This window comes from Tamandua tetradactyla, chromosome 3 (assembly GCF_023851605.1).
Source record: "Tamandua tetradactyla isolate mTamTet1 chromosome 3, mTamTet1.pri, whole genome shotgun sequence".
Classification (NCBI taxonomy): domain Eukaryota; kingdom Metazoa; phylum Chordata; class Mammalia; order Pilosa; family Myrmecophagidae; genus Tamandua; species Tamandua tetradactyla.
The window spans coordinates 7,628,193-7,640,509 of NC_135329.1; the positions used below are offsets into that span (position 1 = coordinate 7,628,193).

At 37.6% G+C, this 12,317-nt stretch overlaps 1 protein-coding gene and 1 pseudogene across 9 annotated transcripts in view; both read left to right on the plus strand.

The window, feature by feature from the left end:
• Positions 1-12,317, plus strand: part of NCOA1 (nuclear receptor coactivator 1) — a 478,179-nt gene that overhangs the window by 9,810 nt on the left and 456,052 nt on the right. The gene's annotated exons all lie outside the window — the stretch shown is intronic.
• Positions 9,834-11,457, plus strand: LOC143675943 (phosphoserine aminotransferase pseudogene; annotated as a pseudogene).

Consider the following 12,317-nt stretch of genomic DNA (forward strand, 5'->3'; position numbering starts at 1 on the left):
AGTGTGGGTCTATTTGGGTTTAATCTGTGGGAATTTATTGAGCATCTATCTTGGATGTGTATATTCATGTCTTTTATTAAATTTGGGAAGTTTCCAGCCATTATTGAATATTCTCTCTGCAACTTTATCTCCTTTTTCTTCTTCTGGGACTCCCACAAAATTTTACTGATTCACTTGATGGTATCTCACAGGTACCCCAGGCTCTGTTTATTTTTCTTCATTCTCTCTCCCTTCCACTCCTCAAACTGGATGATTTTATTTATGCTATCTTCAAGTTTTCTGTTTCTTTCTTCTTCCAGGTCTAATCTGCTTTTGAACCCCTGCTGGGAATTTTAAATTTCTGTTATTGTGTTCTTCAACTCTGTTTGGTTCCTTTTCTTAATTTCCATTTCTCTATTGGTAACCTCTTTTGCTCACCTGTGGTTTTCCTGGTTCCTTATAGTTCTTTATCCTTGTTCTCCTTTAGCTCTTTGAGCATATTTAGGACCATTTTTAAAAACTCTCTGTTGGTATGTCCCAGGTCTGGTCCTTCTCATCAGCATTTTCTCATTTTAACCTTCTCCTTTGTCCAGGCATTGCTTCCTGTTTCTTTGTATATTTTGTAATATTTTATAGAAACCTGGACATTTTGATTTGGACATCTCCATCACCACCGCCACTGCCCAGGGTGGGGTTAAGCAATGGCTGCTGCTGCCTTTGTCCAGAGTAGGTTAAAACAGTAGCTCAGAGTCAGGACCTAGAGATCCAAATTCACTAATCAAAAACCATAATCAATGATCTGCCATGCCCACCCGTGATCTTGGGGAAGAGGATTTTTATGTCTCTGTCTGCCACCAGTGAGCTTGCCAGGGATTGGACCCCAAGGCAGCTCACGGTGACAGTAGGGGTGGAGGGTGTGTGGGCACCGGGTGCTGGGTGCCAGCAGCTACTATGCAGGGCGAGCTGTTCACTGTTCTTTACCATTGTTTATCAGCCTCTTCCTGCCACTCTTCCCTGAACTCTGTACAGTTTTCTTCTGGCCTCCAGAGCCCCAGAACAGTGTTTCAAACGATCCTTGCCTGTTTAATAGCTGTTGAGGTGGAAGGACTGAGTTCTATAGCTCCCTGCTCTGCCATCTTCCCTAGATATCTCCCCCTATTAAGCTTTTAAGTTACTGGCTGCCCCTGGCGTGCATTCAGGCTCAGCAAGCAAGCAAGCATTCTAATAAGGTAGTTTCCTATATAGGTCACCCCACAGGGAAAGAATGCTCTGGTCATGCCTGGGGTACTATGCTGGCCTATGTGACGGTGATAATTCTCATTACAAATTAATTCATTGTCCTAATCTGTTCATCAGCCTCTGTGAGTTTGGTTAATATGACTGATGATCGTTTCTTGAGTTGGTCTTGAAGCCAGCAAGGCTGAGAGCCAAGTAACCTCACCAAGGAATGTGGCCTGTAGTCTCTTGGATTCAGAAAGTGCATCTAATTCATCTCCATCCCAGTTTGTATCACAGAGCCTGTCACCCAAAACTAGCTTAGTGATCATTTTTTCTGAGTTAGATGCTTCTTAATATTAAAACCCATTCTGTAATTATAATTTCTTTCTTTTTTCTTTTTTTTTGGGGTGTATGGGCCAGGAATCAAACCTGGGTCTCCCACATGGCAGGTGAGCATTCTAACACTGAACTATCCATGCATCCTAATTTCATTTTATAAGTAATTGAAAGCACATCATAATCAATGAGAAATTTTTAAAATAGCTTTTAAAAAAGTTTTCCCAGGTAATATACATTATTTTATAAAAATGAGAAAATAGATGTAAGTAAAAAGAAATATCATAATATCAAGAGATACTTTGATTACCTAGGAAAAAAACATGTCAACATTTTGGTATACCTTTTTAGAGATACAAATGCATATATATTTAAATATTCATATATTTCTTACACAAATGGAATCATATAATGCAATTTTGTAGCTTGCCTTTTAAAACTTAAAATATATGGTGAAAATCTTTCTATGTCAAGAAATAATCTATGGAATTTTTAAAAAATCATTTTATTTATTCATTTTTATTAGAGAACTTGTATCTCATATCCCCCCCTCACTTGCACAGTTCTCCCTATTATTAATACTTTGCATTTGTGTGGTACCTTTGTAACAATTAAGAAAACATTATTATTATTATTGTTACTGTTATTATGCTATTAATTATAGTCCATAGTTTACATTAGGGTTCATCATTTGCATTGTGTAGTTCTTTGATTTAAAAAATTTTTTATTCTAGTAACATATATGCAATCTAAAATTTCCTCTTTTGAGCACATTCAATCATACAATTCAGTGGTGTTAATTACATTCACAATATTGTGCTTCTATGACCACTATCCATTATCAAAACTTTTCCATCACCCCAAATAGAAAACTGCACCAAGTAAGAAGTAACTCCTCATTCTCTCCCCCAACTCTGGCCTCTGATAACTTGTGTTCTACTGTCTGACTGCATGAATTTACTTTTCCTAACTATTTCATATCAGTGAGATAATATAATATTTGTCCTTTTGTATCTGGCTTATTTCCCTCAGCATGATGCCTTCAAGGTTCGTCCATGTTATCACATGTATCATTCTTTTTTACTGTTAAATAATATTCCATTGTGTGTGTGTGTATGTATATATATATATATACCACACTTTTTTTATTCATTCATCTGTTGAAGTACACCTGGGTTGCTTCCATCGTTTGACAATGGCAAATACTGCTGCTTTGAACATTGGTGTGCAAATATCCATTCAGGTACCTGCTTTCAATTCTTTTGGATATATAACTGGAAGTGGTATTTGCCAGGTTATAATGTAATTCTGTACTTAACATTTTGAGGAACTGTCAAACTGTTTTCCACAACAGCGGTGTCTTTTTATATTACCACCAACAATGAACAAATGTTCTTATTTCTCAACATCATCTCCTATACTTGTTATTTTCTTTCTTCTTTATTTGCCAGGTTATAATGTAATTCTGTACTTAACATTTTGAGGAACTGTCAAACTATTTTCCACAACAGCGGTGTCTTTTTATATTATCACCAACAATGAACAAATGTTCTTATTTCTTGACATCATCTCCTATACTTTTTATTTTCTTTTTTCTTAATAGTATTTATTCTAGTGTGTATGAACTGGTATCTCATTGTAGTTTGTTGTTTTTTTTTTTTCACTTGAGCAGGCACCAGGAATCGAATCCCAGTCTCCAGCATGGCAGGTGAGAACTCTGCCTGCTGAGCCACCGTGGCCACCCCTCATTGTAATTTTGATTTGCATTTCCCTGATGGCTAATGATGTTGAGCACCTTCTAACTTATTTTTTTGTCATTTGTATATCTTCTTTGGAGAAATATCTATTCAAGTTTTTTGCCCATTTTTAAATTGGGTTCTTTGTCTTTTTGTTGTTGAGTTGTAGAATTTCTTTATGTATTCTGGAAATTAAACCCTTATTGGATATATGGTTTCCAAATATTTTCTCCTATTCTGTAGGTTGTCTTTTTACATTCATCATATAGTCATTTGATGCACAAAAGTTTTTAATTTTCATGAAGCTCCATTTATCTATTTTTTCTTTTCTTGCTCATGTGTTTGTTGTCTATGGGATGGTTTTTAATGACTACATAATATTCCCCAGTATGGATATGCCATAACTTAAATATTCTATTGTTGATTATTTAAATTGTGTCTATCTTTTTTACTATTATAAACAGCACTGCAAATGACACATTTATTATTTCTTTAGAATAAGTTCTTAGAAGAGTTATTGTTCCATGAAAGTGTATGCATATACTTTCTAGAGCCAAATTATACTCTAGAAAAATTGCATTGATTTATTCAACCACTAGCAATGTTTGAGAGATCCGATGTTTTCAGCTAGGTTTTTGCAAATTAGTATTATTTGACATCCCTGGAGTTAAGGGCCACTATAGCTCATAGGACCCTCAGCAACTAATTAGGACTGTATATGCAGCTTTTCTCATCAGCCTCACCATTCTCCTCCAATTCTAGCCTCTGTCTGTCCACACCTGAGCTCCAGTTTCCTCTCCCTTTCTCCTTTCCAGGTCTTGCAGTTCCTATGGGGAATCTGTGACTAAGCTTTGGGGTTGGGTTGTCAGATAAAATTTAGGATGCCAAGTTAAAATTTAATTTCAGATAAATAAAGAGCTATACTTTAGTGCATGCACCAAATATTGCAGAGATCATACTTATACTAAGAAATTATTCATTATTTATCTGAAATTACAATTCAATTGGCCATCCTATATTTTTGTTTGTTAAATCTAACAGCTCTACCTGAGTATTTTTTTAATACCATCTACCCTAAACGTAGCAAAATTCTTTAAAGCATCTGATATTTAGATGCCACTCTTTTGTTGACACAGGTTTTTCCATACTTTACATTTCTTTGGTCATTTTTTTTTCATTTGGGAAAGAAAGGAATCAACCATGTCTTGTCAAGCTGCCATCTTTTCCCAGAAGTATAAAATCTTTATGAAAACGTGATTAATTTGGAGAATATGAACTGGGAGAATGATCGTGGCATCCAATTTGGAAAAAGTAGGTTACAAAGCATGTGTCATGATCCCACTGTCATTTAAAGTGCATTACTTTAAAATGAAAGAAGTCATTTTTAATAAGATTCTGAAGTCAGACTTCACATTTCTGGTCCTGCTTTCCCTGCAGTTTTACCTTGGAGAAGTTATTTAGCCTTTCTGAGTCTTAGTTTTCTCATCTTTAAAAAGGGCATACAGCCTATCCTGCAAGTTTATTTCTAAGCATGAGCCCTGTACCTAGGGCTTGCTCTGTACCTAGCAAGTCCCTGGGCTATTACACTGAAGGAGCATCACCCACAGTGCCTCCTTCATGGGCGAATTGCCCTGTAGGTCATTCAGTTTTTTCCCTTTTTTATGACACATTCTAGGGAATCTTAGATTAAACTTGGGGTTAAGGAGCGATGTTACTCAATCTAACATCTAGGTCTAGAAGAATAAATTAAAGTGGCTTTAGTCTTTAAAAATACTTCATAAATCAGACTCTGTGTGTGTGTGTTTACTATGTATTCAGTCATCTATCATCAGAGTTAGTTGTGTGAATGAAAGACGGATCCCCTAATACTCCACTCCTAGTGAGATGAACACCCCACTAGGTCTCTGATAAAATACATGAATGGAGGATAAGGACATCATTAACTATTTTTCAGGCTGGCAATTTGGCCCCGTTACCATTCCAAACTCCAAGCTCAAGGCCTAGTTCCAGAGGTTCTGTGTGAGGTGATGGAAACAGTTTGGTGATGGATGGTGGTGATGGTAACACCACGTTGTGAAAGTAATCAGTACCACTGAATTGTACACTTGAAAGCTGTGGTTATAGTGGGAAATCGTATAGTGTGCATTTGTTACACAGTAGAAGGAAGAAAGGAAAGAAGCAAGGAAGAAAGGGATAGAAGAGAAAAAAGATCAAGACCTAGGTAAAAAAAGAAAAAAAAGTTCCCAGTTCTTTTGCCTCAGGGTTACCCTTGATCCTATCCTGGGAAGGGTGAAAAAAAAGAATAGAAGAAAGAGCAACAGAAAGTGCAAAAATATGGGTATAAACAATCCTCTTGAGTTTTCTAAATTGGGTTTGATGCTTGAAGCAAAATTTATAACATTGTCTGATGTGGTTCTAAAAATGCTTGTAGATGAAATAAAACAATTATAAACAGGGGAAGGTAAATGAATTTAAAAGGAGGTAAGGTTGCTATACTTCATTCCAATTGGTAAAATGTCAGCACCTCCAGACCATTGGAAGTTATGTATATATATAATAGAAAACCTAGAGCAATGACTAAAAAAATCTGTCCAAACAGATGCACACAAAAACACTATAGAAAAAGCAAATTAGAATTTGTTCTTTTAAAATATTCAAATAACTCACAGGACAGCAGGAAATAGAAAACAGAGAAATGAAAAACAAAGACAGAAAAACAGCAAATTAAAAAAAAAATTGTAAAATGCCAGAACAGAAAAAATAAAATGGTAAAGGTAAACCTTAATATTTCAATAATTCATTAAATGTATATGGTTTAATGTGGAGGACTCCCAAGAAAATAGGCCACGCCCTGGATTTGGGGGCTTGCTCTTATGAAACTTGTTTCTGGAGGGGGAAGCTAGGACTACCCGTAACGAGGGCTGGGATTTGCTTCCAGGAATCCTCTTTGTTGCTCAGATGTGTCCTCTCCCTCTAAATCCAACTCTGCAACAAAAATCGTTGCCCTCCCCACTACATGGCACGAACCATTTAGGGGTGAAAATCTCCCTGACACTGTGGGGTGTGACTGCGGGGATGAGTGGCCCTGGCACTGTGGGATCAACAACGCCTTCCTGACCAAAAGCAGGGGAAAGAAGTTTAATAAAATAAGGTATCAGTGGCCATGAGAGATCAAGTGGAGTCAAGAGGCTCCTCTGGAAGCTACCCTTATGCAGCTTCGGTTAGACACCGCTAATTGCCATGGTTTGCTAACCCCCAGCAAGTATCAACCCTGTTAACTTTAAAGAACACCTAGGGCTTGAACTGAGACTTTGTAAAGGTTTCGTGCATGATGTTTGCCTTCTTGGAACATGTAATTCCCAGAGGATTCCTGGATCAGAAACCCCAGAGGGAAAAGCCTCTCCAGGACTGTCAGTTAATTACATCCCCCTGTCCTTTAGTGTGGACACCCCTTCCCCACATGAAAAAATCAGAACAGGCACTCCCCAAAGGTCCCTATAGATTGGGAGAAAGACTGAAGGAGAAGGAGGAGGTATAACAGAGACAATGGGATTTGATAAATGAATATGACTGCTGAATCATTATATTAATATTCCTTCTACCTTCCAATGTTTTGGAGTAGCTAGAAGGAAAAATCTGAGATGATGGTATGGTAGCCCATGACAAACCCTGGGATTTGTTCTCTGCTTGTTTAAGTGTGCTTTGAAAATTATTGCATTTTTAAATTTCTTCACTTTGTATGTATTTTATAGTATACAATTAAAAAGTTTAAAAATCTATATGGTTTAAATACACCAATTATAAAATAGAGATTTGCCAAGTGGATACGGGGGTTAAAAACACAACAAGAATAGAAAACAAGAGAAAGGGAGCCCTTTCTCTACAAGTCCTAGCAAAGCCAACCTAGGCTACCTCAGAAAACCACTTTTTAAAATCCAAAGACTTAAAGCAGGATAGGACAGTTAATGCGTAAGTGAAGGCATTTAACTTCTTAGCTCCTTAGCAATAAAGCCCCAGATGTCCTTGACCCAAATCAGATTTCCTCCAGCTCAGGAATAGAGTGTTGTGGAAATCCTTGCGCACCCCCTAGAGGTTAGAGTGTGGACCCAGCGCTTACTGGGGAGATGTGTGCACAGAGGCAGGCAACCTAGGGTGGTGTTTAGCAGAGTATCAGGATTATTCCTTCTTGCAGCTAATTCTTCAGTTCTTCCTAGTGCTCCACTTGGGACTCAGGAAATGGATAGTTAAGTCCTTTTATAAGTGTCTTCTTTTATATTATACCCAAGGAATCTATCAGATACAATCCAAGTAGTTTTCTAAGTATGTTCCATAGATAACCTACATAAGAATATTCTGGAGTGTTTGTTTAAAATGAAGATTTCTGGGCCCCACCTCAAACCATTGAATCAGAATTCTAGGAGTAGGACATTTTATCTTTTAATTTTAAAACTTTTTTTTCTAAACCATTTGAAAATAGATTATACACATCATGCTTCTTTATTTCTAAAAATTTCAGGTGTATTAAGAACAAGGATGCATTCTTACATAACTAAGGACGGTTGTCAAATTCAGGAAATGTAACATTGAAACAGTATTATTATACTACTGTCCATTTTCATTTCACCAATTGTTGCAGTAATACCCTTCAGAGAAATTCTCCGTACCCCAACCCCCATTCCACCTCCACCTTTCAATCCGGGTGGGGCCTTTCTTGAGAGCTGCTACTATACACAGTCTGGATCAGGCATTCCTCCATTCTCCATCTCATGCTTTAATCAGTAAGCACTGCACAATAGTAGCACAGCATGCCCTTCCCTTGTTCATTCCTTTCCATCTAAAATCCTTGAATATGTAGAAAATGCTTCCCTTCTCCCTTTTCTGTGTTCTTCTGTTCAGTCTAGATAAAGGGGTCTTTACTCTTGAAGCTATCCCGAAGTTGGGTGAATTCACCCCAAGTTCTCATGAGTTCCATCTTTCCAGAGTTCCAGGGAGCCCTCAGGAACAGGCCTTTCCAAACAAAATTTAGAAGACCTAACCAAATGTGCATAAATATAATGACTAAGCATAATTTCTCTTTGGGAGTCTCTTTAAAATGCACATTCGTGGGTCCCACCCAAATAATTCCGGATTCAGCAGATCTTGTTTGGACCAGGAATCTGCTTTTCTCCAGCACCTGAGGTGATCCCAATCAATGCAGGGGGTCCTCAGGCTATGTTTTGAGAAACACTGCTTTAGATGCCGCAGTTTCCCAAACAAATGTGGTATTCTTAGAACATGTAATAACCAAGCCTCACATAGATGTACATTCTAAACAAATATTTAATGCTAACTTAAGGAAAGGCAGTACACTTGGGATAATAAATAGATGGCATAGAGGTCATATTTTTACCCTTTATTGAACTCATGACAGACATTTGCTCTTTTGGATCAATCCAAATTTAGCCTTAGAATGTGTCTTAAGACAGAACTTAGCCACTCCCGGTTGTGTGGAGCTGATATAAGAGATGGAATATATTTGATATTCCTGAGTAGATTAATAAAAAGATCATAAACAAGATTAACGTTTAATATTTAAGAGGATGTTAGAGCATCTGAGCTTATTACCTAGAATCCATCCACTATAACACGCCATAAATGTTGTTGAGACAACTGGCTAAGTATTTGTGATAAAAATAACTAAAATAAATTGACATATGTAAAAAATAATGTTTATTAGTATTATAAATTTAAAATTAATGCATCATTCATATAAATAAACTATATAAAACATACACACTGAAAAGAAGGACTTTCTCCTACATTCGACTTTCAGTTCCCATCCACAGAGGCAAACAATAACTTTTTTTCTCAAATTTTATTGAGATGTATTCATTTATCATATATTCTATCCAATTTATGCAGTAATTTGCATAATATGCATCAATATCTCACAGTATCATCACATAATTGTGCAATCATCATCCATATTCACATTTTTACCATTTTCATTACTCCAAAAAGAAAATTATCAGATAGACACAAAAAAAGACAACCCCAAACACCCCATATCACTTATCTCCTCCTATTATTGACCCCCAGTATTAGTATGTTACTGTTGATGAAGGAATTTTAAGGTATGACCGTTAACTATAGTCTGTAGCTTGCAGCAGGTATTTGTCCCCACATACTACTCTATTGTTAACTCTTTGACCAGTGTTGTACATTTGTACCAGTTCATGCAAGTACTTTATAGATTATGACTATAAACTCTATATTGTTTTTTAATTGTTTATTGTAAATATAGCATATATACAAAACAATACATTTCAAAGTACATTTTAACAAGTAGTTATAGAACAGATTTTAAAGTTTGGTATGGGTTACAGTGCCACAATTATTCATTTTTTTCTTCTAGCTGTCCTGAGACACTGGAGATCAAAAGAAATATCAATATAATGATTCAGCAGTCATACTAATTTGTTAAATCCTATATTCTCTGTTATATTCTTCCTTCCCTTTTTTTTTTTCTATTTTTGTGAAAAATGGCATATATAAGACTCGCGCCGCCGCCGCAGCCGCCAGGAGACGCGCGCAGTGCACGCGATCGGTCCTCCTGGTCAAACTCGCAGCCTGCCCCGCAGCACCATGGATGCCGCAAGGGAGGTGATCAACTTCGGGCCCGGGCCTGCCAAACTGCCACATTCGGTATTGTTAGAGATACAGAAAGAATTATTAAACCACAAAGGAGTTGGGATTAGTGTTCTTGAAATGAGCCACAGATCATCGGATTTTGCTAAAATTATTAACTCCACAGAGAATCTTGTACGGGAATTGCTAGCCATTCCAGACAACTACAAGGTGATTTTTGTGCAAGGAGGTGGGTGTGGCCAGTTTAGTGCTGTCCCCTTAAACCTGATCGGCCTGAAAGCAGGAAGGTGTGCGGACTACGTGGTAACAGGAGCTTGGTCAGCCAAGGCGGCAGAAGAAGCCAAGAAGTTTGGGACTGTGAATACCGTCGACCCCAAACTTGGGAGTTATACGAAAATTCCAGATCCAAGCACTTGGAACCTCAACCCAGAAGCCTCCTATGTGTACTACTGTGCAAATGAGACCGTGCATGGAGTGGAGTTCGATTTTATACCTGACGTCAAAGGAGCCGTCTTGGTTTGTGACATGTCCTCCAACTTCCTGTCCAAGCCAGTGGATGTTTCCAAGTTTGGTATCATTTTTCCTGGTGCTCAGAAGAATGTGGGCTCTGCAGGGGTCACGGTGGTAATCGTCCGCGATGACCTGCTGGGCTTTGCTCTCAGAGAGTGCCCCTCCGTCCTGGAATACAAAGTGCAAGCCGGGAACAGCTTGTACAAGACGCCTCCGTGCTTCAGCATCTATGTCATGGGCTTGGTCCTGGAGTGGATAAAGAACAATGGTGGAGCAGCGGCCATGGAGAAGCTCAGCTCCATCAAATCGGAAATGGTTTACGATATTATTGATAACTCTCAAGGATTCTACATATGTCCAGTGGAGCCCCAGAATAGAAGCAAGATGAATGTCCCATTCCGCATTGGCAACACCAAAGGAGACGAGGCTTTAGAAAAACGATTTCTTGATAAAGCTCTTGAACTCAATATGATCTCCTTGAAAGGTCATAGGTCTGTAGGAGGCATCCGGGTCTCTTTGTATAATGCTGTCACTATCGAAGATGTTCAGAAGCTGGCCGCCTTCATGAAAAACTTTTTGGAGATGCATCAGCTGTGAACACATCCTAACCTTTGTGTGTGGAACAGTAACTTCAGCAAGGGCTGCACGAACTTAACCAACACGGTATTTTCCTCAGATGAACGTGCTTATTGTAGAGTCTCTCTTTTTTTCAAAGAGCAACAGCAAAATGTCAACAGCTCTGCAAAGCTGGCGGACTAAACTCTGACTTAAACTGGAAGCATTTAAAAAAAATCTTCCTCTTGCTTTTATAAAACTGGAAGCATTTTTTAAAAATCTCCCAGTTGCTTTTCTAATGAATTCTAGCTTATTTTGTCTTTGCTGCTACTTTTTCTGACTAGATCTCCATATTCAAAGCCTGTGGACTTAGTATTATGCAAATTTTTGTTAATAATTTCTGCAGAAACAAATGCAGAGCAAAGGGGTTGGGTGGGACCTGCTAAGTGTTGAGCCTAGATCCTTCCCAAGGGGCAGCAGCGGGGTCTTCTGAGCTCAGCAGCCATTAAGGTCAACATTGACCATTTGGTGATTGTTCAGTTCTAGGTACAAGTGTTTTATAGAGCTTTATACTGTTATTCTCAGAAAGAGGTAGAAGTGACATATACTCTAAATACAGCAAAGTCTGTTTTTAATACCATATACTTTACATCTGTGCATTTATATTTTTAATATAGTTCTCAGTGATTTATATAGACTGCTAGAATTTCTTAGAATCCTCGACCTTGAGCAGTGTCATGTTACATTTGAATAGCTGTGCCCCTCCTTTATAAGCTATTTCACAGAAGGAAGATTTACAGCATTTGAAGCTTCACTCTTAACCCTCTTTCAATAGCTAGAAGAGAGAGTTGGTTTGTTTGTTTTCTAATTATGCCTTCAAATTAAAATTCTCTGTTAAATTTCCTTATTCTTTGTTCATATGCTGTTCTCTTTATTGTGTTTGACCAGAGTGGTACTTTGACTTCTAGAAGATATTTGCTGAAGAGTCCTCCCCTTTTGTTTATCCATTATCAGTATTTCATGTTGAATATGTGAGGAACGTTATAAAGTACTAAAACATCTAAAAAAAAATGGCATATATACAAAAAAAGCAATAAACTTCAAAGCACATGGCAACAATTAGTTGTAGAACAGATTTCAGAATTTGGTATGGGTTACAATTCCACAATTTTAGGTTTTTATTTCTAGCTGCTCCAAGGTACTGGAGACTTAAAAAATATCAATATAATGATTCAGCAATCATACTCATTTGTTAAACTCTGCCTTCTCTGTATAGCTCCACCAACACCTTTGATCTTTCTCTCACTCTTTAGGAGTATTTGGGCTATGCCCATTCTAACTTTTTCATGTTGGAAG